Source organism: Malaya genurostris, chromosome 2, assembly GCF_030247185.1.
Source record: "Malaya genurostris strain Urasoe2022 chromosome 2, Malgen_1.1, whole genome shotgun sequence".
Taxonomy (NCBI): domain Eukaryota; kingdom Metazoa; phylum Arthropoda; class Insecta; order Diptera; family Culicidae; genus Malaya; species Malaya genurostris.
In genome coordinates, this window is record NC_080571.1 from 351,671,839 (window position 1) to 351,699,666 (window position 27,828).

The following is a 27,828-nucleotide window of genomic DNA, read 5'->3' on the forward strand; positions in this document are numbered from 1 at the left end:
TTTATCTGAACATTATAACGTTATATTTTTATTTGATGGTTAAACATACGAAACAATTAAAGTACGCAATAGATGAAGAATGAAGAGACCCAACATTTGCTAGCGAAAAACTGTTCACTTGATGAAACGACTGTACTTGGTGATCGCACTTTTCCCACCAGCTTCTAAAAATGGAAATTTCGTTAGGATCCGATTCGCAGGTAAACTGCTGTTCAACCACACAGACCTATTACGCGTCGCAGCAGGTACAGGAAGAAGGCAACGATCAAGTTCATGATGATCGATTTGGTTGAAACGGGTCCCGACGAGTGGCGTATTGACTTACGATCACCCCTGTCTTTGACATGTTTATCATCTTTTTTCATACTGCTACTGTTTCTTGGGGGGCACGATCGCGTCGAGAAGGACAATTGTTGGAACCCTTTCCGTAGTAAACGTTAGGTAAAACAGCTCACACAAACTTTGGCGTACGTGCGTTGCTCTTAATACCAAAATGTCTTCAACGGGTGGCTTACCAGAGTGGATCGAATGGGTCCTGCACAAAAACCAACAGCAGCATCGCGACTGTAGTGGGCCTGGTGATCCTGCAGGATAAACAAAAAGATGGTGAATTATTACGATCTTACCAAATCATATTTCAATCGATCATAAGTCATTAAAGATAATTTGATGTGGACGAACTTAACTGATTAGTGAAAAAATGTGGCGCTTCAAAATATTGTTGAAGTTAGTGAAAAATATATGAAATATTGTCAACCTCAAACGCCGAACAATCAATACATCATTTACATTTGAATAATTACTAAATCGAAATGCAGATAAATAGATTTTTAAATAATAATAGCTATTTGGTTAGATCAAAGAGAATCATGATCGATTCTCTTTGATCGACGTCGATTGATATAGGCTATAGTGACAGTTAATTTTTGTTTATAGTACAGGGGACTTTCTTTTCATTAGACTACTAGCGAAATCCTCGAGTCGCCAAAGTATCCAAAACACTTATTTCTTTCCAAATACTCGATTTTTCACTGCACTAATACGACACACCATGCCCACTCGTTGAGAATTCCACAGGAAGTGGATCGCTGCTTTGCCTAAAGCGGATAATCCGATTTCCGATTCCTGAACTACAGGAGGAAATGTATTAAAAAATACTCAAAACTGTTTTACGAATTGAAAAAGTTATGCTAGTTGATACCCAAATAAACTTTCTTGTTTCTATTTAAGATTTAATGAAAAGTTTTTTTGTTTAGAATCCCTTTATAATATTTTTGAGGCCGCAAGTTACAATGCAAATCCCTTCAGGTTTTAATTATAATTTCTAAGAATTTTGTAATTGTTTCAGAAATGAATACTTTTTTTATGACAGCTATAATCAATATCTCATTTGACGTGTAATATCAAAGACTTTAAATTGTTTGTAGATCTTTTATAAAATCATTTGCACGAACTAACAAATTAGCAAAATTTTGGTCATATCCTTATTGTGAATACGCTCTAACTTTACTATGGGTCGCCTTTTCAAAATTCACCCTAGTGGGAAAATGGGTAGAACATAATGGTGAACATCTCGAGTTATACTAAATGTAACAACATTCAACTCAAAAACTAAGCTTTTTCAAGCTTTGAGAAACAATGAGGAACTTTGGGAACTTTCGTTCCGTTCGTTTCGTTCCAGATTACCAGGTTCAGAACTGAAAACTATGACTCTGGAACTAAATTTTAATTCCTAATTCAGGAACTAGTTTCTTGACTTGGTTTTGGAACTGATTCTAGTTCCTTAATTTATGTTCGGGATTCGAACCCAGAATTCTGGTTTAGGATTCTAACCTCAGAATTTATTAACACAATTCAGGATAGAATTTTCGATCTGGAGTCTGGAACTAAATGTTAGATCTGAGCATCGATATCTTAATATTTTGAAATGTCTTCTTAACCAGAAATTAATCGCTGAATTCAGATTCCGAATTTATTTTCAGATCTCAGAACCTACATGCTAGAAGTAAATTCGGAACATAGATTCTGGAGCTAGATATTGGAGCTGAATTTAGCTCGAGAACCGAATTCGGAAACTGAACTCAGAAAATGAGTTCAATTTCATAAATGTAGAACTTATTGCATGACCTAATTACTTGATCTGGATTCCGATCCTGAATTTTGCAAAAAAGAAAATCTGAACTTGTTCCAGATTTCGAATTTAGCTCTTGAATAAAATTGCAGAGTTCAAACATTTAATGATAATGAACATTGAATAAATTTAATTGAATTTAATTTTTTTTTTATTATCTGTATTCGGAAGTGTTCAAGAAGCATTAAGAACGTGTCGCCCACAATTCATATCTTCCAAACTAATTCTTTTCTCAAGCCCAAGAAGTAAAGTTTCAACATATCACCTCAAGTTAATCAAGTTTTTCCATTCTAAATGGTCGATTTAGCATACGAAGGAAATTAATTTGAAAATGAACTCGTTCCAGTCTCCTTGAGCTGACTAACTTTCTTACAATCAGAAATCGGTATTTCGGTTTCAATTTTGAACTATCGTTAGAACCCTATTAATAGTTTTCGTTTTTCGAGCAGCAAACTTAGCATAACAGATCCGGTAATTATAAATCATAGCGAAAAAAATCGCTCTCGCATTCGAAATGATGGATTGATTAAATTAATCTTCTGGAAAATGGAAATTCCTCGCCTCTGCCGGAAAGAGAATAAATTTGTCAACTAGGTGATATTTCGGAATCGCGATCGAAATTTTGTTTCGCATTCCATTCGTTCCCACTCATTTCACCGGTTGGGTTTCATTGGCGTACAGGCCAAAGATACGCACCTCGTTCTATCACAGTAGGCTTGTTGCATTGTTGCTATACAGTGACTCAAACTCGTATTCGTACACCAGCGTGCGGGAATGTTCACAGGTTATAGAAATGGAAAATCACGATATGTATAACGGCAATTTGATAGGCATCGTTTTCAAGATACAATCGGTCTGGAAAATGGGTTCCTCTGAATTAACACGAAAGTTAGCGGAAACTATTTTTTGAGAGACTAAACGCAATTTTATGCACTTTCGATCGTTCCATTCTAAATATGAAGATTGCGCTTTAGAATCTAAGCAAAGTTGGTGAAAGTGCCCCTCAGTCCTCGCTGGATGGAAATGGAAACATCTCAAAAAACGTAACGATAAAACAAAACAAAACCGTTCGAAGTGGCAGAAACTAAGTACAGTATTGTGAAGTGATTGGCATATTGTCGCAAAGCTGATTTTACCGGTAGCGACACCTGCCAATGAAAAATGGAACCAAGAAAAGGAGGATTCTTTCGGAAATTTTCTATCGGCAGTAGTGATTTGCAACAATTTTATCGTTTATTCATTAGTACAAATAGATATTAGCAATAAAAGTACACTCGGAGTAGAAAAAAATCGATTTCAAAGTGATTACTACTACTTTTTTTTAATATAAACTACGATTAAACATGGAAAATCTTCAGAAATGTGTGAAATTGGGTGAGGTTGGGTTTTTTCGGATCAACATTTTTTTAAACAGAAACCAGTGTAATGTTGATTTCTCGAGTACTAGAATGTATAGCGATCGAGTACTTTTTATTTTGGATACTTTATTTGTTATTTCCAGGCATTTGAAAAATGGTATCAAACCAAGTTTAATGCTCTATTCTGAATAAACGGTAGATTTCGCACAATGAACTAAGATCAACATTACCACCTCAGAGTAAAAACTTTTTCTTCAACTCTTACTATGATTTTTCAAACGAATTTGCCCGTTTTCAAAAGAAATCGTTGAAAAGGTGGAGTAATTAGAAATTTTCCTGCCGATTTGACAGCTCTTGCTGAAAGTATCATCTCTAAACAAGCAGCGCCTCTACATTTCAGTTTTGCGACATTATGCCAATCAGTAGAACGATTTCGAAATGAGTGAACCAAACGAACAAAACCTACCGTCGCCACTACGAAGAAATACAATTGTTGTTGACTTCAGGCAGTATAAAATTGAACCTTTGATACGAGAACTTGAAGATTTGCTGAAGGAGCGAATGCTTCTTGATATTAAACGTGTGGATTTACTTCAATGCAACAAGACAAATAATGTTGTTTACATCCAGTTTTATAGAGAGTTAGATGCAATTCAATTCGCTAAAGACAATAACAATGTGTTGAAGAACAGCATTCCAGTGTATATGGAAGATAGTGCTATAGAAGTGCATGTACTTGATCTAACCTAAGACAAGACCTGACAACTGGCTTCTTATTCTTCCTTCCGAATCATCCTTCTCGTCATTTTCGCCCTGTGGAATAAATATCAACGTATTGGCTACAGTGTAGCCATATTTACAGATTTTTTATTAACTATGATAGGAAAAATATTACATTTAAATTTTCAGACTTTAGGTTTTTGATTTGAAATGAACATGAAAAATGTGTTGGTGAATGCATTTCTTTATTATATATTAATGCTTAAAAACAATTAATTTAGTTTCGATGACGAAATATCTCATGTTGAACGCAAAATCGAATCCATTGTTGGCGTATTACCGGAACTTTTGGAAACCGGAAAAAGTCAGGTTTGGATAGAAATGCTTAGTGCGACCACAGTGTGGAACACAACAGGTCATTCTTCTCCTAAAACTGAACACACTTTCGAGTTTACACTAATTTAACAAATCTTTTTTGATTACACTTTATTTCGCTAAAAAGAAAAACGGCTTGATGTCTATTTTAATTACACTGGGCTGCCACTATAAACATTTATTACCAATGAGATTGAAAAAAGTGAAACATTCTCCGAAAATTTTCATTTTCATTGGTGAGCTAAAATTATACATTTTAATAAACTTGTTTTCTGATTTTCTTTATACTTGGTATCATTGCTCGCGTACCCTGCAAAAGTTTTTTCTTTTCTCAATGTGCAGGTAGCAACATCAAAATCAGCCAATCAGAAACTGGTCCATTTTGGAACAAAAGCAGCCCCCCCAGATGTCAGGTCTTGTCTTAGGATCTAACCGGATCGATTGACGATCATTATATTCGTAGAACCATGCCCCAATACGTGGAGATTCTTTCCATCGAAAAAAAAGTGTGGAAGAACTTTTTCCCTGGTATTCTACATAGCAAACGTTTGTTACGCATGACAATCATATGGCCACGTGTTAATATTGTCAAAAAGTTGTTCACTATGGTAAACCATGTGAAAAACTGGACAAGAAGACATCTACACAAAACTACAATGGCACTTTCTCCACACCAACTTAAAACAATCCCAGCACATCTGCACAGATAAAAATATTTACATCTATTTTCATGCGCCAATTTGGAGCAGGAAATTGAATACAAAGTTACTCCTCAGATCGTTACTTTTCAATATACCTCAAATACACTAAATCAAGGCATTCTAATTTACTTTTACATCGATGATGATTTTCAGTCAAATTTTTGATTCAATTGATGTCTATTTCAAAGTACCATTGAATTATATGTCGCGTAATTTTCATTATTTTTTTCTGTGTGTGACAGCCATCAATGACATTAAAACATTCTCTTCAACGCAACCCATGTCGAATAAGGTACACTGAATAGCTATGAAAACGCCTCTCCTCCAAGGAAGAAAATGACAATTCGATCCAGCCATAAGAAAAATGATTTTTAATCGTTAAACGCCCACGTTAAGCTTAAGCACATATGAGCCGAAATAAAAATTAAACATTAATAAAAAAAAAGGGTGACAAAGAGATCCAATATAAAAGATATTAAGATATTGATTAAAAAGTCGGCTCAATCGGCCACGTAAAGCTTATACGCAAATAGGCCTGAATAAAAATGTCTATAATACAAGAAGAATTGGAGTTTTCGTTTGAAATGCACGTTAATTCTCAATCTCCATTTGTTCATTTATAACACGCAAGTGAACATTTGCATGGTTTCATTTGTTTTTTTTTGTGTCTCTGATGCGAAAAAAAATGCAGCAAGGTCAAAATGTTATGAGCACTTGTCCAAAAGGCGCAGTAATGCGTGCCCGTGCCAAAAACAGTTTGGACAGTTTTGACAGGTTTCATTCACAGTTTATTTTTTTCGAACTGTCGGTGGTTTTTTTTTGTTAGACAATAGACATTGGTTGTATTTTTACAAACTTCTGAAATCCAACCGTGTCTTTCACTTTCCACTTTCGCTTTTGCGTTTAGTGTTCAACGTTTCTTTAGCACGGAGGGAGATCGTACCTATTTTCAACTCAACTCCTACAATCATTCGTTCCATTGATAATTTTTGCTTTGATACTGCTCTTGAATCAGAACACGTTTAGCTGGTACAAACCAAGAAACAACCGTGTAAATTTACGTCTTTATAGATGCTCATAAAAGGAGCGTCGTAATTCATTTGAATTTACAATTCATTTATGCAGTACATCTAACACGTATGTAATGAATGAATTATGACAAATTTTGAAGTGCTGAGTCATGTAAGTTTACTCGTCTGCTTGAAAGGCGGGGTATGTTTGACTCATATTTAAATCATACTTGATGTAACATTCGAACATTTGACAAATTACGTTGTTATGAATTGTTCATACGTGAATTAACGTTACCTGTAAATTTCATTATTCTCTGCTGTGTACATACTTAGAAAAAAAATCGTGTGAATTTACGCCTCTATAGATGCACACCAAAGAGGCGTCGCAAATCACTTAAATTTACATCTCAAAGCAAGTAATTTACCATATTTTTACCTTCACAGCTAGTTTAGCGGATGTTGACATCGAGACAAGCACAATGTTTATTTTAACATGATAAAAGATGTAATACTCTGTCATCACTCAAGAAATTACGGCATTTTTGAATTTACGTCGAATGTAAGCTTCATTTTTTCTAAGAGTGTAAGCACTGTAAGGTAAATAATATTCTACCTTAAGGGGGACACTCTATGAAACATTTATTTTTCATTTATTGTTCCAATCGATTGATATGTTGCCTTAAAACATAAGTTTCAAAGTTGCATTTTGAATATTTTCGGGGATACTGTTCTTTGAAATTACTAGCTCCATGACATCGCTTTGAAGGACATAAGCTTTGAAATGCGTTTTCTCGGAACCGACAACAAAACACCTTGTTTTTCTTGCACATATGTTTGTATGTTTATATGTAGCTAAGTATTAAACATTCTCATAGTATCTGAGATTCAAGCACTTCAAACCAGTCTCCTAATCAACTTGATACATTATTTGGGTGTATCCGAGTTCAGCTTCGGAAGATATCGTGTGGAAGGAAAGTCAACTTTTTGCTTTCCTCATTTAGAAAGGCTATGGAATTACTGTGAAAACCGAATTTTCAACCGAGACTCAGAGAGCCGAATGTCATATACTATTCGATTCAGCTCGACGAACTGTGGATGTAACAAAAATATGCACTCATTGTTCTCGGAGATGGCTAAACCGATTTTCACGAGCTTAGATTCAAATGAAAGGTCTTATGGTCTCATAGCCAGCTATACAATTTCATTTGGATCCGACTTTCGGCTCCGTAGTTATAGGGTAATATGTAAAATTTAAGTATAAAAAATGCACTCATTTTTTTTTTTTAAATTGGCTTAACCGATGTTCACAAACTGAGATTCAAACGAAAAGTCTTCAAATTATTCAAAATTTTCTAGAACATTTTATCCCGATTTGGCTGAACTGGACTATGGTGCAATAAGTGGAATACTTTCAATTTCATAAGTTTCTTCACAAACGATGGTAAAAACAAGTACAAATCCCATAAAACTGATTTATAAATAATTCAAGTTTGCAGAGCTTATTAGTTTGTGGGCATATACACTTGATTCGGTACTAATAGTTCCACATTTCCTAGTCCGGAAGCACCGAAGGTAGTGAAGAAAAACTTCAAAAGTAGAACGTACTTCGATTTCTCAGCGATGTTTGAACCGATTTCTACAAATCTTGATCCAAATTGAAGCTCATATTGTCTCAAAAACTAATGTGAAATTTCATCCGGACCTGACTTCCGGTTCCGCAATTACAGGGCGATAAGCTTTCAAACCGGCATATAAAATGACGATACAAAACCAACACGCACCGGTATGAGCATGGAAGAAGAAAACACAACTCGCCTTTAAAAACAATGCACACAGCGGGCTTTGTTCAATTTGGTACCCGCTATAAAGAAAACAAAAAAACAACACCTAAGCTGATTACCTACAAACTTTCCTCAGATTTTCACAAACTTAGGTTCAAATTAATGGTCTTATGATCCCATACAAAGCGTTCAAATTTCATGCAAATACAACTTCCGGTTCCGAAATTACAGGGTGAAGAGTGTTTAAAAATGTATAGCGTCACTTTAAGCGGCGACACCAAAAACGTGAAAAAATTCTAAGCAACCGTTCCAACCGTTAGTCATTGTTAGTAGACTAATTCCGGCTATTCTGGTTTCTGATTTCCGGTTCCGGAGGCATCGAAAATAGTGTCTGAATTCTCCAAAATGAAACTCAGATTATTTTCTTAGAGATGTTTTGGCCGATTTTCATGAACTTAGGTTTAAGTAGAAGGTCTTATAATCCCAACAAATATTTCTGGATTTCATCTGGGTCCGAAAATACGGAAAAATTGTATAGCGTCACCTAAAGCCACGAAGTGAAGGAGGGAAAACTGTTTAACAACGTTCAAAACAGGTCCAATTTGTGGATCACGTTTGTTCCTGGTCATACGAACCAACTTCGGCTATTTCGGTCCTCGAAATCGGGTTTCGGAAGTATTGGAAATAACTTTATTTTTCTTCAAGATGGTCAAATCGGTTTTCACGAACTAATATATTCAAAGGAAAAGTCTTACGGTTTTATATAGAATTCCCGAGCTCGTATACGGGGTTTGGATTCGTAGACTTTGCTAAATTACGTTCTAACAAATTTTCATATTTCTATTCTATGAAAATTTGTATTTAGAACTTAGCAGTAATATTTATGTTGGTATGAGTAATATGAGAAAGGCATAATTACACCTCTAGGTGGATTAAAACGGGTTTTTAAAACCAGTCTCGGGAAATGCTCGATATGTTCACTATTTTGAATTTTCTCAAACCAGATAAAAATAAAAATCGAACCCAAAAAAATCGATTATTCAGGTTCCAATGCCCGAAACCGGACCAAATTTTCGAAACCGAACCCGACCCGTACCAGTTAAAAATGAAAAAATCCGACTCAGTCCGACCAATACCTGAGGACTACAAACCAGTCTTTTATGAAAACATTGCTGAGACTAACTATTAGGATTTCAAGAATGGTAACTTCAATGCTATGAATCATTTCCTGCTTTCGTTTAACTGGAGGTCGTTACTGTTAACTTGCGATGGCAACTTAGCGGACACATTATGGCCGAATGTAGTTTTATATTCCATTGATCAGTTCGTTCCCCCTTGGTCTAATCGTACTTTGAAGCAATATAAGTGCATTAAGAGATCTGCTTTGAAAAAACTCTCTAAACGGCCATCGCTTCAGCTGAGATCTGATTATATATATCTTAATAGTCGCTATAAACGACTAAACAAAATTTTGCATCACGCTTATTTACTTCGTGTGCAACGAAATTTAAAAAATAACCCTAAAAGCTTTTGGAATCCCGTTAACGAACAGCGTAAGGAAATTGGATTACCAACTCATATGGCACTCGGTGAACTTCAGTCATCAACCCTAGTCGATAGCTGTAATCTATTTCGAAGGCACTTCAGTCGCGTTTTCTCTAGAGAAGTCCTCAACAGCGATCAGGTATCGGAAGCAGTCATTAACGTTCCTCGTCGTTCCCCTCCTATTGGACCTCACCCTCGTATCACAACGACCATGATTAATACGGCTTGTTCCAGGTTGAAATGTTCTACTATCGCTGGACCAGATGATGTTCCTTCAATAGTATTGAAAAGATGCCTGAACAGTCTCCTAACAGCGACTGACAATACTTTTCAACACATCTCTCGAGTCGGGAGTATTCCCCGATTCCTGGAAGAAGTAATAGATCTTCCTAGTGTTTAAAAAAGGCAACAAATCCGACATAGTTAACTATCGCGGAATTGCTTCACTTTGCACTGCCTCAAAGTTATTTGAAAAAAATATTCTTGACTTTTTAACCCACAATTGCAACGACTACATATCTGAAACGCAACACGAATTTATGCCTAAACGATCAACATTTACAAATTTAGTATCCTTCACTTCATTTATCATCCGATCCCTACAATCACGTTCAAAAAGTTCGACGCAATTTACACTGATTTCACGGCAGCGTTTGATGAAATACACCATTAAATAGCAATAGCCAAACTTGACAGACTTGGCTTTAATGGTGCTCTACTGGAATGGATGCAGTCATATCTAACTGCTCGTGAGATGTCTGTATAAATAGGAAACAGGATAACAACACCATTTGCTGTTAATTCTGGAGTTCCTCAAGGAAGTCATTTAGGACCGTTCATATTGTCACTCTATCTCAACAATCTCAACTTCACTGTAAAATGTTTCAAGCTATCATTCGCTGATGATTTCAAACTATATCATCTGATAAATGGTCAGGATGACGAATGCTTTCTACAAGCTCAACTTGATGCTTTTGCAAAATGGTGTCATGTCAACAGGATGGTACTGAATGCCTCCAAATGTCTACAACCTCTCGCAAAGCGTTCTCAAACGTGAATCGTTTGTGAAAGACTTAGGAGTAATCTTAGACAGCAAACTTGATTTCAAGAATCACGTCGATTTCGTAATTTCAAAGGCTTCCGAACTCTTAGGTATTATGTTTTGAATTGCTAAAAGTTTTCATAATATACACTGCTTAAAAGCCCTTTACTGTGCACTGGTCCGGTCAATTCTCGAATATGCAGCTATTTTTTGGACATCGATCGTGTCGAAGTTATTCAATGTAAATTCATTAGATTAGCTCTTCGCAATCTACCATGGAGTGATCCATTTAACCTTCCAAGCTACGTGGATCGCTGCCGACTTATCGACTTGGAAATGCTATCTGTTCGAAGGAATGTTCACAAGGCCGTTTTCATAGCGGACTTAACACAATCGCGTATCGATTGTGCTGATCTCTTAAGGTTGGTCAATTTCGACATTCATCTTCTCAATCTTCGTTCACATCCGTTTCTTAGAATTCCCGCTGCTAGAACCAATTACGGGTATAATGAGTCTTTTTCTAGTATTTGTCGTTTATTTAATAGTTGCTCCGATGGTTTTGATTTTCATCTATCCCGAAATGCAATAAAGCGATTGTTCCGTGATTCCTTATCTATCCAGTTTTAGAGATAGGGCAATTTTACAAGCAAATACTATACAGCTATTTGTAATGTAATTCAGTTTAGTCGAAGTCGTATATTGTACCATTTGTAAACTAACTAATTCGCTCGCCTAAATTAACTCGGTCGTTCTTTCCTCTTTTTTCTGTCCTTCATCCATTTTGTTTTATCATTAATTAGATCTACATGCCGAATCTAACCCCGTCGTTTTTTCTGTCTTCCAACATCTTTTTGATAACTAATTAGATCTACCTGCAGATTCTAACCCCGTTCGTTTGTACTCGTTTAGCACCCCCTCTGCCAACCCTTGTATACCATTTATCTATTCACTTTTCTCTTCTCTCACACCTTTTTAGCAATAGCACTATTACTAATCTGTTATGCTTGGTGCCTTCAACTAGTTATAGTATTATAAATTTCATTTTCACTGTTAGTTTTAATTCTAGTGTGTAGCCTAAATGTATCTGTAATGTGTAATTTGTTGATACAAATAATGAGGAGGTTTTATGCCTGCTGGAGAGAGAGATTGCCTAATTTCATATCCACCGGGCTTTTCCTTGCTACCAAATAAAAAAATAAATAAATATATAAATACCGGTTCGGGTTCGTGTCGAGTTTCCGATACAAATACCAGAAACCCGACCATCTCTAGTTTCTGTACAGTACACTAGTGAAAATGAGAAGTACACTAGAGAAATATAACTTACTATCGAGTAACTGTTTATGTAAGACCATGTAAAAACTTTTGGGTGAAGAGCTCTTAAGATTTGGGATTTCTCTGATGTGTGTGAAGTAGAGGATGTAACCATCGAGGGCTATTAAAACTTTCTGACTTACAGTGCATATTTCCCCACATTGTCTCAAATGCAGACTGAATAATGAATTCTTTCTCGACTGCTCGTTTCTGAGTCCTCGATCAAGTTGATTAACAGTGACATTATAATTGTCATTGAATTTTCGCTCACTTTATGAATGTGTTAGAGTAAAAGTCCAGCGACTTACGGGGTGTTTTTAACAGACACTTTAAACTTTTCCACTGGAACTGTTATTGTGTTACATTTCTTTACGTTTACTTTCAACAACACATGTCTTAGACCTTCTTAAACTTTTCCACTGGAACTGTTATTGTGTTACATTTCTTTACGTTTACTTTCAACAACACATGTCTTAGACCTTCTAAATAATTATATATCTGTTTTTGGTTGCGGGAGGGGCCCGGGCCTCTCGGATCCCTCCTCTGGGTACGTGACTGTTTGAATCAAATATGTCGTAGTATAGATTCAGATAAAAATTGGTAGTATAGATTCAAGCTTTAAATTCATGGATGTTTATTCTATTTTGTCGTTCTTGAATCAAATGCGTGTTCAGTTATCCGAAATTTTTATTTTGAATTCAACTAAAAATCAGCACAAAAACGTGCAAAATCGAAGAAGAAGAGGAAGAATACTAATTGACTATCGGTTGTAGATGCAATTCATTCGGCTCTCACCCTGAATTCCAAATGGAATTCTGAATGAAATTTTTCGCCCACTCGGATTTGATTCGGAATTCATTCCGAACTTATTATGTGGGCCAACCCAAGTAGGCTGCTTGAAAGGCTTGTTGCTGTTTGTTTGTAAAAATCACCTACGAATCGTTTGACACAAGTTATTTTAATCTGCGTGGTAGGAAAATGTTTACGTTCAAATTCTTCGTCATAAGAAATATGATTTCTGATTTTTTGGGACGGGTTCGTGACGCTTCGAAAACGAGCACCGTTTGCGATAATGTCGTTTGTCAATTGGACAATTTTCTGCCCCCAATACTTCAATCAGCCTTTCTTCTATACTAACAGTGACGCATATGTTTTCTTTTTTTCTAGCGTCGTACAAAATGTGTGCCGTCCCTCAACCGCGTGTGATCCGGAGCCGGAGGTTTGGTCACGCAACCGCACCGTGCGTCTCCATCGTCTCGTTATCCGGCGTCAGCGTTTGGCGCATGGCGGCAGCAGGGTGTCCGCCCATAAAATTATGACTGAAAATGCTGCCCAGCTTCTCGGCCCTGACTGACCGTTGGCAATTATAAGAGAAATATTCAACGAGCACTTTAACGACTTTTATAGGAGCAGGCCGTCCGAAGTCGATTCTAAATTTAAGACTTGTGGCGGCGAGGAACATCTGGCACTTTCCAAAAGCAAAATGAGGCTGATCGGGACTGGTCAAGAAAAATGGCATCTTCGAATATTGTTGCTTAACAAGGTTAGTCAATGGAATAGACAAATTAGATACAATACTTACTCATGATGATGATGCTGACGGTATTGACGTTCGGCGGTGCCAAGTGCACAAACGCGTGCAATAGTTGGGTAGTAACTGTATGAGAAACGAAAATCAAGCTGGAATCCTAGTATCTACGTGCATCTTAAGAAATTTGGTTAGGTGAAGATTGTGCATTGCTCTTATCCGTATGGTGCATCAGCTGGTGCATTCTGCTTCATCCTTCGCTCACTCGCTCGCATCATCCTCGCGCTTGCTAACGTAACTCTATCACTCGCTCACACACGCTTTTTGTTGATCCTTCGGAGGAGCTTAGGAAAATCCTCGGTACACGAGCCAGAGCAGGAACAGTAGACCCATCAGGATCAAGAATGTCGTTGCGAGATTCCTAGTTTCACTCATCCTGAACTGATTTGGTGCTTTGTGATTCGAGTGCGATGCGTTGTGTGTGTGCAAAGTTATAACACTAAAATAAATCGGAAATCAAAGAAATTAATTTCACCGAGATGCACTTTACGTTAATCAACCGAAACGCTAAGCAGTGTCGGATAAACTGGTAGTCGCTAGCCAAGCACACCGATCGTAGGTAAATTGTAAAGCTCACATTCGATATTATTTCCCGGAGGGTCGCAAGATGTTTTCCAGCGGAGAGTACGATCGATACTGACAGTCGGATGGAAAAAGATAATTTCTTCTAAAAATACCGTCATTTTTTCGCTATATAATGCACGTACCAGAAGAAGTTATATGCCCATAGTATATAGCAAAAAATATGTGTTCAACCAAAGATCTTTTTTTTCTGCACCCCCCCGCCATCCGCTTTCCCTTATGAACTGACCGGAGTTTCGTGTGTTACTTGTTGGGTTAAAAATACCGCCTGGTTCCGATTGAAAATAAACAAATAACATCGATTTTTAAGTCATTCCCATTGAAAACAAGATTTTCTCCGATTCTTTTTTTTTTGTTTTTCGTTTTTCATTTTGGCACTGATGAGTCCGTAATGTGTTTTCATATTCACACGTTTGCCACGCTGTTGTTGTTGAGTTTGGAGTCCCAAACTTTTCAACACTAATGTGACAGACACGATGTTTCAGCACTTGAAATCGTACTGCTGTTGTTGCTGCGGCTGCCGATTCGGTACATAACATGACGGTTGAAGGATTTTCTGGCCATGCTAAATGTGTCGGGAGGCGTCACACCGTTTTTAACCTGGGTTATGACACCGATTTTGTAATTTTTTTATGAGTCGAACATCTGCATAACGATAGGAATTTTAAAAGAAATTTATATCTATCTTTATTAGATTAGCGTTATTATGTTAATTATTAGAGTCTTTCTTCTGGAGTGGACTGAGTCCAACGAGTACAATATAGTTTTGAGCTTGAAGTACGATCCAGAAACTAAGCGCAAAAGTTCGGAATGGAAGTAAAACGCGAAAATCTCTTTTAGGAATCAAAATTACGCGTATCAATTTTCTCGATAGCAAAGGTTAGAATCCGTCGTACTCGACCCAAATATTCCGATTCAGAGAACGACACATGCGCCGAGACACAAATCAATCATTATTCGTCAATTTTTGGCCCGAAATCAAATCTATATGTTGGACCACCCACCGTAATCGCCTGATTTGGCGCCGTGTGACTTCTTTTTGTTTCCAAATTTGAAGTTGAAAGAATGCTTTCCGCAAGATGATGAGACCATCAAAACGGCTTCAACACGAGCATTGGAGGCTATTCCATAAAATGAGCTAAAGCACGAATTTGAATCACTACCTTGCTGTACGAAACGTATTACACCAAAGAAATACTTCGAATAATAAATTTGAAAAACTCAATTTGAATTTATGGAATCAATTTCAAAACTTAATTGACGCACTGGGCATTTCTTGTCACTGCACGACTTTTCAAAATTCGTCCAGTGCTTCCAGTGTATAGAACTTAATCGTAAATATTTCGAGTTTTTTTATTTATTTATTTATTTATTTATCTATTTCTTTCCATCTGACCTGGATTGATCTCAATGGAGTTTTTGGTGTAGTGGGAAAAGCCCATTAGAAATTCATCAAATGCGCGTAAAAACCCATTATCTTTTTAACATTTTACAAATTTGTTCACATAATTACAATCAAAAAACATTAGCCTAACGAATAAAGGTACAAACATTATCCATTGCTAAAAAAATAATTAAGTTCTACTTATAATCTATCTGAGTATCTTGAGCCTATTCTTGAAAACAACACTAGATACACAAAAGTCATAAAGGCCGTACACACTATTGAAAACATTGCACATTGCCCTAATCGGTTCGTTCTGACCATATTCCGTAAGTCGAGTCGCAAGAAATTCCGCGCTCTTAGCGTTCTTGGAGGGACATTAATATGTTACATATTTGCGAGAGAATCTCAGGAGCATCAATTTGTCCATTCAGCAATTTCGCTATAAATACTGCTCTGAGTATATTTCGTCGTTTATCTAGTGTGTCCATGTCGAGCAAACGACAGCGCTCAATGTATGGTGGAAGCTCTGACGGACACCAAACATGCACTGCGGCTTCAAGGGTAGACCGTACTAGTTTCTATTTGCCTGAGCAATTATATGCGAGTAGTGATGTCTGAAGGAGACCTGAGAATCAAGAAGCACACCCAAATCTTTGAAAACAGTTACTCTTTCAAGTGTTTCCCCAGAAATAGTGTAGTTCCAGACTATCGGGCTTTTCTTGCGTGTGAAAGAAATCACAGAGCATTTGGACACACTTATAGTTGAGAGGTTGAGATTGCACCATTCACAAAAATTGTTTAGGTGCTGCTGAAGTTCCATGCAATCAGCTGTCGATTGTACAACAAGAAACAGTTTCAAATCGTCCGCATACATAAGTCTGCATCCTGGTGGAATGACAAAAGAAATGTCATTAAAAATAATGAAAACAACAATGGTCCGAGATTGCTTCCTTGAGGAACACCTGATTCGTTAATGAAGTTTTGTGACTCGACATTTCCTAGCTTCACTGATAAAACTCGGCCTACGAGATATGATTTAAGCCACTGAGAGAAACTAGACAATGCACCTAGACGCTCCAGTTTCGCAATCTAGAGCGTATGATCTACACGTTCAAACGCTGCTTTCAGGTCGGTATATATTGTATCTATCTGTGATCCAGTTTCAATGTTCATAATGCAAAGGGAACAAAATTGTGTCAAGTTAGTGATTGTAGATCTGCCTGGATAAAAACCATGCTGATCGTTAGAGATGTATGTATTTGTTTCACGAAATAAAACGTTCCCCACGAAAATCTTCAACAGCTTTGATCCAGCACAGAGAGAAGTTATACCTCGGTAATTTGCAACATTACCGTATATATTTTTGTATTTCACAAAAATTGCCTTTTTCAAATCGTTGTAACTCGGAATCCGTTCATCGTACAAAATGGCGTCCAGGAAGAATTATTCATGTAATAATTGTAGGTATAGTAAGCAAATAAACAATTCATGGAAATATAAAAAATGGTGTTGTATTTAAATATCCAAGTATCTCCAGATCAGCTACTTTTAGAAGAAAGGATATCATGAACAAATTTATTGCCTTTAACCTGTAGAATAATATTCTACTGTTTAAATGATTCTCTTTTAACGAGAGCTTAAAATTTCAAATATATCTGTAAATTATTTTAGCTGTAACTTCTTCATTTTTCAAAAGGGCACGGATGGGATAGCCATCAATCTGTAGGTTTTAATAAGAGCTTTAAAATAAAAATTATCAACAAAAAATCGAAACCCTGATTTTTTTGTAATTTAATTTTTTTGGTTTATTTTGAAATTATTGAGAAAAAAAATCAATTTTTTTTTTTCAGTGTATATTTTTTTTAGAGTGCCCTATTGATTCCCTTCAACTTCTTCCTTGACGCCATTTTTGTACAATTAACAGTTTCCGGGCTACAACGATTTGAAAAAGGCAATTTTTGTGAAATTCAAAAATACATACGCCCTTTTTAAAAATCAATCGTGAGTCGGATTGACCTCTCAATCGGTTCAATGGTTTGCCATACTGAAGCCATGTGCAAAGTTTCATCCAATCGGAGAAGGTCGATTCTGATTTTGTTACTTTTTCGTCTACTCATTCCTGGAATTGCTCTTTTTAAGAATAAAATGATTTCTTACAGATTAATTTTCAAGGAACAATGTGATACCACTTTTATTTCGATTTATTTTCGTTTTAAAATTCTTGATAACCAAACTTTTGATTAATATTAGGTACTTGTAAGACATTTGACCTTTTTATCGCTAGACCAACGAATAACCCTCATACCACAATCAAGCCCTGGTATTTTTAGAGTATCCAATGATTCGGTGTTCCATTAATCAACCAAGAAATCGATTCTGCATCAAATATTTTTTGTAAAGAAAATGTGTTATGTAAAGACTGTCCCAGAAAGTATGGACGCAACCAAAAACCGCTGCCATTTCGCAAAAGTTCAGAATCTGTCAATTTTTATGACTGCGTCCTGTTGTTTACACTCTTCTCCAAGCACTTGTGCAGTTGTTTATTCGTTTTCATTAGCTTGTTTCGAAATGCGTGGACTTTCAGCAGAACAACGTCGAAAAATTGTGTACAAATTGTGCACAGAACGCGGACTGTCACAGAGAAGGATATCAAAAATGGAAGAAGTAAGTGAAAAAGTCGTGCGAAATGCAATCAGGAAGTTCGGTGAGGATAATACCTTTGAGGATAAACCGAAAACGGGTCGAAAAAAGGTCCTGCTAACCTTCAGTTGGATGAACGTATACTGAAGGCGTTCGAGCAAAAGAAGGAGGTTTTTTTCAGTTGTGGCCAAAAAAGTGGCCAAAAAAGTGGGCACTTCGAAATAAAATGTTCTTCGTGCAAAAGAACGTTTAAATTTTCGAACCTATAAGAAGCAGAAACAACCAAAACGTAGTCCGAAACAAGAAGCATCGATCAGGCCGAGGGTTCGAAAGCTGTACAATACGATTTTTACTGTAAATTTGAACTGCATATTCAACGACGACGAAACCTACGTGAAACTCGATTACAAATCCTTACCGGGACCACAATATTATACGGTGCGAGAAAGACAAGTGTTAAACCAGTCCGAGACATCGATAGAAGTTGAAAAATTTGGTAAGAAAGCTATGGTCTGACAAGCAATTTGTAGCTTCGGTAAAATTTCGAAACCCTTCAATGAACAACGAAATATACATCAAGGAATGTTTAAACAACAAGTTCAATTTTTCAATGAAATGAAGAAAATCCGCTTCAGTTTGAATGTGTGTAATAATTTTGAAAGATCACACAAACACTCACTTTTCTGAGCTATTTTTGATAAGACTCGGAAAATTCTTCGAATTTTTTAGCCATCTTTATCCTGCAGATAGATAAAAGTTTTTCAAAGTTTTTCTGTATTTTAGGTTTCGGCAAATTTTTCAATTTTTCCATCGAAATTTTCCTAAAACCACCCGTGCGCATGGCCTTATGTTCAAGAATACAGTTTCAAAAGTTAAAATTAAGACTCAGGAACTAAATCCGGAAAAAGGTTCTTAAAAGATCCGATTAATTTAGACATTTCGATGAACCACAATATTGATGTCATTTTCTTCGTATGAACATCGCAGAATATTCCTCCTCCATTTGACTCAAATTTGGAACTGATTCTGTATTTTGTATCTGGAACTGAATTCTTAACTTAGAACTGTAACTATATTGAGGAACTGAATTGTTGATACTAAAAAAGGATTCTCAAACTGAGCTCTGGGCCTGAACCACTATGAGGTGCATAAGATGCACTTGCTTAACTTCCTGCTCAGTCAACGACACAGGAATGAGAAGTCCCAGGCCTAACAAAGAAAAAGTTGATTTTTAACCGTGAAAACTCGTCAGTATAATCTCTAGAGCAATACACTTGACCCATCGGTCCTCCAATATGTTGATGCCCATTGAAAAAAAGGCGGGTGGGTAATGTCAGAGACATAACTGGATGTCGTGAATACGAAAACAACTGACATGTTCCTTATCACTTCCGAATATCAATTAGTTGATCAATTGTATGAATTATGCAAGCATTTACCTTTTTCACATTTTTCTCAAAAACAAAGAAGATTTCATTTGATCTCGATTACTGTGAATTTCACACAGCGAAAAGTGCACAAATCTGATTAAAATTGTTCTAGATTTGCACTAAACTGAGGATATTTTCCTTCGATTTGCGAACAACAAGTCCTAATAATTCTTTATAAAACTTTTAGAGCCATTAGAACGGCTGATTTTGTGTGATACTCCCCACCGTTGTCTTCTTTTCGTTGTTTTTTCACCAATGCAAACAACTGGCAGCTGTAACGTAATCGCTCTTGTCGGAAGCGAAACTAGCTTTGCAAACGACACACAATACATCTGCTCGCAGTGGCGATAGAATTCAAACTGATCCAATTTTTGTTAAGAGGTTTCTTTTTACGTGATTTCGTCTACAGCTTTTTCACTAATGGGCGGTCCTAACGGCTATAAAAATAGCAGCATATAGGATTTTAATTTCGATTATTTCATTTCGGATTTGCATTGCATTGAAACAAAATATCAGGATGGTGTACGGGATTCATTCCTGCCTTTCAGAAGGACCAAATTGTGGAACTCACTACGATATTAAACACTGTTCGGAACATTTTTCTCGAACGATTTGTTGTATAGCAGCAGATATTTTGTTCTCTTCCTCAGAACGCGTTCTGATTGGCTGGGTCAAACGAGACAGGCTTTTCAATAGTGTACTATTGAAATACTTCAATGCTGTTGCTATACATGTTTAAATTGAAAAATTTCGATTCTATTGGTAGTTAGATTATATAAATCCTTCCACAGTTCACTGAGCTATGAGCTTTAAAAATACGAGAAAGGCAAACGCGCATTATGAATTATCCTCTTTGATACTCGTTTATACTAAACATTTCAGAAAAGTTTAATTTTGAATTATTTGAGATGTCACAAAACTGAAAATTTTGTCATAAAATTTTGATCATATTTCCGATGGCATGTAGCAAAAATTATGTTGATTCGTTAGATACAACAAGAGATATTCACGATCAAAAACTTGCAATGACCTCAGCATTCGACAAAAAATTTCTTTCTCTGGCGAAACCTTTTCAGATTTGGAACTAGATAATAGCCACTGGGGCCAGGTCTGGAGAATACGGGGGATGGTGGGCCAATCAGCACACCAAATCATACGGAGAAAAAGACACCTCGGTAGAACGATAAACCCTTCTGAATATAGCTCCTTATCACATTGGGTGAGAATCGAGAGAATCTACTTTTGCTGGCATGTTTGGATGCAGCTCGAGAACGAATCTTGTGCTTTATCCAACTAGTTGAAAGTGGTAAAGCTGGTTCCGGACCAACGAAATCATTCGTTGCACCAGCTCTAACCAACTCATCATTGCCGATTGTATTCCACACAGAATTGCGTAGATTTCTGCTTCAAACACAGTACAGTATTTACCAAGTGAATGAGACTGCACTAGCCTCATTTCACGACAGTAGACACCAGCACCAGCACGACCATTCAAAGGAGAACCGTCCGTATAACAAACTATGTGTTCATCAAGTCGTCGTTCCAGACAACCATTCCAGACAACCTCCTCAAGAATAACCCCGACGTATTTAACTTGATCGACCATAGTGACCTCTGAACCGAAGAACTGTGACGGACGAGCTCCTGTGATTATCCTACGATGAGTGAAAAGCACCATTGATGTTTTGCCCGGATTTACAGATAATCCAACCTGACAACCCTTTTACAACATGGAACAGGAAATCAGTGGATCAATTCTTGGTAGAAAATAATTCCGCCGGATGCCATACGGCTTACCTGTTTGGTGGACTTATACCACCGGTACAGGTGGACCGTAGCGTTATTCTTAGCCAGTTGGGAAACCGCTACCGACACTACACGGCTATCTGGGCTGCTCAGAGAGTGAAGTTGACATTGATGGACAACTTCAATGGATGGTCGAGCAGCCGATCAAATCATACAATTTCACCGTTGCTTTTGTGCATGAATGCGATGCAAACGATGAAAACTAGAACTCATCTGACACGATCAGCTTTTATCCAAACACTAGTGGATTGGCACAATGACGTTAAAATGAAATGTAGAGGCGCTGCTTGTTTAGAGATGATACTGTCAGCAAGAGCTGTCAAATCGGCAGGAAAATTTTTAATTACCCAACCTTTTCAACGATTTCTTATAAAAACGGGCAAATTAATTTGATAAATCATAGTAAAAATTGAAGAAAAAGTTTGTACTCTGAGGTGATAATGTTGATCTTAATTTAACGTTTACTTAGAGTGAACCATTGTACTTGGTTCAATACTATTTTTCAAATGCCCGGAAATAACCAATAAAGTATCCAAAATAAATGATACTCGATCACTAAACACTCGAGAAATCCACACTACACTGGTTTCTGTTTGAAAAAAGTGTTGGTCCGAATAAACCTAATCTTACCCAATTTTACACATTTCTGAAGATTTTCCCTGACTAAACGTTCAAACAAGAACAAGCAGTAGTAATCACTTTGAAATCGATTTTCTTCAACTCCGAGTTAACTTTTATTGCCGATATCTATTCTTAATATTGAATAAACGAAAAAATCGTTGCACATCACTACGGCCGATAAGAAAATCTTCGAAAGAACCCTCCTTTTTTGGTTCCACTCTTCATTGACAGGTGTCGCTACCGGTAATTCAGTTTCGCGGCAATGTGCCAAAATATTGTCATGAAATTTGGGATTTGACCAACAATGGCGTCAAGCGCCAAATTCTGGATTAAGTAGCTTAGGAAGGATGTCTTAATTTTAAAACGGCGTGGGATTTTATACTAAATGAATATTTATTCGAGCTGTTACCTCTGAATTTGATCAACACTTTTCTGAAACATAACAATGAGTTGTGGTTTCTTCAAAGGATCGAAGCATTTTGTTATTACTTTCTTTGTCGGTACTGATGGATTTTGGAACTGAGACTAGTTCAGATTCATCATCCATACAGTCTGCACGTTTGTACAAGCAAAGATTGAACAGGAAAAATCGATTTCCTAACTTCAATTCATCAAACGGTCCCAACAAGTTCTTAAAAATAGTCCAACTTGTCACAGAAGACATTCGTTTTGTCACGAAATTGAACATTTTTTAACTAGTAAGCAGTCCCGATGAGCGAATTTATGTAAACTGTTTGAAGCTACAAATTACCGAGGACAAAAATATGCACCACCTACGCGTGCCCCACCTTCGAACAGATCACTCATCGGCTCAGCTATCAGCAAACAATACAGACACATGTTTTCGGTGTGAGAAAATGGTACAGCATCAATGTAAATACAGTGCAGACATCGTGTTTGTTTGACGATCATATAAATATGTTTATAAGCGTTACACTTCAAGAACAGACTGTTCCAACGAAAAGTTCTGTTTCTCAATCTTTCCGAATTTCACTTTCAATTAGCACAGACAAAAATAAAACAATTGTAGGTAAAGCTTCGTTCAAAACATCACAGTCTCGAATGCCAATTTATGACGACAGTTACGATTAGGAGCAATTTGAAAAAACATGGAAGCGCGTCATCCGCGCTCAGAAATATGATCAAAAACAGATGCAGAAACACTTGCCAGCTAAAGAGAAAATTGATTGCGGCAGGCGACCGAACTTCCTTCGACATCGGCATCTACCGTGACCATGATCAGCCAGCATCCCGTGCAAAATTTGTACCACCCTGACGGTATAGACAGCATTTGATTGATCTCTCTATTTCACGGTCGATTTGTGAGTCTTGTAATTTCGGTTCTCATGCGATTTCATACAACAGTACTTAATTACAAATGCTTCGTAACTTTACTAAGACCGAATAAGCGTAGATGGTTGAATGTTACAAACACGATACTAACCGGTTTCGGTCTTCCACTTCCGCACTTGATCCTCAACAGGAAGGCAGCAGACTAACAATAACTAAACACACCTTCACTGGAACAGAAAAAAAACGAAAATTAACAAAAATGCTGTTCCGGAACAAACTTCCATTTAATATTCAATTTTTATTACATGAACAAGATTCCACGGGCGATTCCAGTCGAGCACTGAGAGACGGCATCTTCCCAAAGAAATTATAAACCATTCGATATATTTAGACAAGATTAAATGCACTGGGGGTAAACTCATTTATTCATTTTGGGAAAAGAAGAAACCAAAAGAGAGATGAAAATACACTCGCGTGAAGGATACTGATCGGTGCTCCGATAGGCCGGCCCTTCCTTCAAACCAAACGATTACACGAAGATCGAATCTCGACCCAATGACGCTTTGGAACAAGACACCGTTCCGAACCAACCGAGTGGCCATAAACTGTCGAATTGGCACACTGCAAGCCCAAATGCATGAAGTTAGATTTTTACTGACGTATTTGTCCGAAGAATTCGAATGCGAAGATGATTTTCGTGAGCAAATGCAATCACATTTAACATCAACCTATGATATGATAGCGAACAGTGAGCCGAATCTAGGTCTTACTTTACTATGGGATGCCATGTTAAATTCTACCACTTGTGAAAGTGATAAGTTTTTGATCGTGAATATCTCTTGTTATACCAATCATAACAACATCTTTGTTGCTCTATGTCATCATATAAGTGTTCAGCAATTTATGTATGGGGCATTCCACGCAAAATCAGCCACCCAAAATTTTTTTTTATCATTTTTTTTTGGTAAAGAACTCGAAAATGTTCGACACGTATTTTTTTTATTTCGATATGGTACGTGGAATTTTCGAGATATGATTGTTTGAAGTTTCGTGTTTACAAAAAAAAGAGCCTTTTTTCAACAGCCTATACTGTAAAATCTAAAAAAGATACAAAAATTCGTCCAGGACATGAAATGTGCGTCTTTTCCTTAGCCTTTAAATAAGCGATTCCATGAGTTAGAGTTAATATAATGAAAAAAGTTAAAAATTAATGAATAAATAAAAAAAATTCAAACTTGGGCCTATTTTTTTTCTTTTTTCAGTTGAAAAAAGAAGCCTTAGGGGTTTAACTTAATCTTGGTAAAATTTCAGAGTGGAAAGATTAATACTTTCGGAGCAGTGAGTTTTTCAATCACGACGCGCACGCGCAGAGCGTACCGCAGCGCAACTTGCTCGAATACGGGCTTAACTTGTCGACACATGTCGCGCCACTGATCGAATCCTAACTTTGACAGTTAAAATCGCGGTGTAAAAATGAATTCATCAATCAAAAACATTCTAAGCGTCGAGTTTCTTCTTCCCTTCTTAAGAAATTCGATTTTTTGCAAGCAAATGATGTTTTGTGTGCACCGTGTAAAATTGTTTGACTTTAATTATATTTTTTAATCGGTAAAATATATTCATTGAATTCGCTCAAACTTTAGAAAAACTTTCCGAGGCCCGGAAGGCCGAGTGTCATATACCAATCGATTCAGCTCGACGAACTGAGCAAATGTCCGTGTGTGTATGTGTGTGTGTTTGTATGTGTGTTGTCAACTAAGAGGTCGAGATCTCAGAGATGGCTGGACCGATTTTGATCAAACTAGTCGCAAATGAAAGGTCTTCCCGTCACCCTGCACGCTATTGAATGGTTTTGAGATCGGATGTTTACTTTTGGAGTTATACAAAGTTTTAAGTCAAAATGTTCACTTTTTTGACAATATCTGTCCCAACTGACCTTGAAAACAGAATATGTTTTAGACTTAGATTTCGCACGGTAATAGGATTTCAATATTTCAGGATCTCAGGATTTCAGTTGTTGTAAGTTATAGGCATTACGAAGCATAACAGAGTTAAAATTACATAAAATGGAGGATGAAACCGGAGTAAAATAAATGACAATAATAATACATAAAATTGTACTGACCGATCGGAAATAGAAAGTGCGCGAACATGCCCTACCGCTAGATCACGCACATACTTATTTATGTCTAGATGTCTTTCTTTCACAACCACTAGGTGGATTAAAACCGGTTTATTTATTATTTTTAGATACAAACATTAAAAATTCACTAGTAAAACTCGTCCAGTATGTGAGGTACACTGTCAGCGTGACAGTGTACCTAAATAAATTGTTTGTACAACTGGAAACGCAGAAGTCCTAAATTTCTAAAAGGCTGTGTATCCATGAGCACTGTTTTCTTATATCGACTTTGGTGAAAAAAGTTCTGCAGTGGGTAGAACAATAATTAAAATTTTACTAGAAGATTTAAAATTTTGTGTTGTTGCTCATAATGGAACATACTTTGGGACATTTTTTCCAAAACAGTTAGCAGAATTTTTAATATGATTTATGTTCATTTCAAGCTAGAATATGATTGTTTTGAACCAATTTCTCCCTTAAATATTAAAAATGCTCACTGCTTGATTTGAATCTAAACTTTGGTTTAACCAAACGAAAAAGTTATTTGCTCCCGATGAATTTTGTTGTTGAAACAAATTAACTATTTATTATATGTCAACCAAAGTTGAATTGACGTTATCGAAATATCCGTGTTGACTCAATTCTGCTGTATCTTTATTTCAAGAAAGAAAGAGGGTCAATTTATCAATGATCTTATTTGTGTACTGATATAACTAAGTTTACTGTACAAATGAACCGTAAAAGTTTTATTTCCAATAGACAAGAGCATTTTTCCCGCGAGAATAATTCAGGGCATTTTTTTATCTCCCGCGAATAAAGTTTTTTACAAGTTTTATAAGAAACGTTTATCTGCTTCTTTAAATTCCTAAGGGATTTTCAATAATTCAAGTGTATGTATCGATAATTGGGAATATTTTGAAAATTGCATAATATTACATAACACATTTTCTTTGCAAAAAAATATTTCTTGCAAGATCTCTATGTTGACTGATGGAGCACCGAATTGTTGGCTGCTATAAAAATTAAAAAATCAGGGTTTGATAGTGGGGTATGTAAATAATTTGATAGTCTAGCGACAAAGTGGCTGAAAGTCTTGAAACAAACAAAATTTAAAAAAATGTATATTAGGAAATTGAAAACAAATAAAAGTAGTATCAAAAAGTACTTTGTTAAACTAGTTTGAAAGAAATCATTTTATTCCTGAAATCAAACAAAAATGTATTGTTTCAATAATCAAAAGCGTTAGTTAAAATAACTAGTTTCAAGGAAATTTATTTCAACTAAAAGGTTTTGTGAATTTAAAGCGTTACAATTATTTACTTTAACTAGAGTTCGTTTCATCTAAAACTATTTTTTTAAGTTGAATTTACTGTGAAATTGTATGTCAAGGGATAGACAGGAACGCACAAGTAAAATATTTGTTATTTTTATCAAACTATTTATTGAAACAAACTAATCCACCGAGAAATATAAACGATCATGTTTTGTAGTTTCAAGTAGCAATATTTGCAATATCAAACCAGATTTTCTTTTGTCACTATTTCAACAAAAATATTCGTTGTGTAAAACCAAAGACATCATATTAACAAGATATCCAGCTCTCACATTTCCCGAACAAATCATTGGCAACATCCTTTTTGCGAGTATGGGGCCCTCAGGGGAGTCCGCATCGAATCTCGTACATAGAAGTAGGGAAGAGCAATGTCAAATTCGTGCGCGCTAAAATAGCAGCACTGCACACACCTACAATTGACATGATATGTTGAATGTGATGCCGTTTGATGGCGTTGCTGAACTGAAAATAGATTTCCCTCCAAGCTGACAGGGTCTGGTAAAACCCAAATTTGTTTATTTTTACGATTTTTTTTTCTATGTGCGATACTATGCTTATTTCGACTAGTGATGGGCGAGCGCTCACGAACCGTTCATTTGAACTGACTCGTAGCAATGAGCGAACGAACTACGGCTCTTCCAAATTGAACCGCGGCTCTCAAGCAGAGTTGCCATTTTAAAATCTGCGTTTCAACTTGGAAAATCTGTGTGTCTGTGTACGCCCAAATTTAATTGCTTTGTTGGTTAAACGATGATGTTTTCTAATAAAGCTGCCAAAAATACATAGTACAATACAATAACATTCATTCAGCAGTGAATTTTCAAAGAATTCTGTCGTAATAGGAGAAGAAAATTTGATTTTTTTCAAATGAAATTTCAACTAATTTATTTCAATATCCCGCTTCCTCGCACATGGACACCTCTAGTTGTGAAACACAATTTTAGATCGCCCATACCGCTCATGCATTTCCGTGGCTCTCACAATCACTCTCTCGAACCGCTTCTCCACATTGACGTTTATTGAAAAAGAGCCAATGAGCCATTCAA

The 27,828-nt window shown here is 36.5% G+C and overlaps 1 long non-coding RNA gene across 2 annotated transcripts; it reads right to left on the reverse strand.

Moving 5' to 3' along the window:
• Positions 1 to 23,857, reverse strand: LOC131432143 (uncharacterized). Of its 2 annotated transcripts, XR_009229794.1 has the most exons (5): positions 23,633 to 23,857; positions 23,479 to 23,554; positions 13,563 to 14,007; positions 227 to 584; positions 1 to 164 (listed from the first exon to the last, which is right to left on the reverse strand). It is a non-coding gene; the product is annotated as an uncharacterized LOC131432143 (long non-coding RNA). The 2 variants fall into 2 exon arrangements; XR_009229793.1 differs by lacking the exons at positions 23,479 to 23,554; positions 23,633 to 23,857 and adding an exon at positions 14,146 to 14,267.
• Positions 23,858 to 27,828: the final 3,971 nt, after the last annotated feature.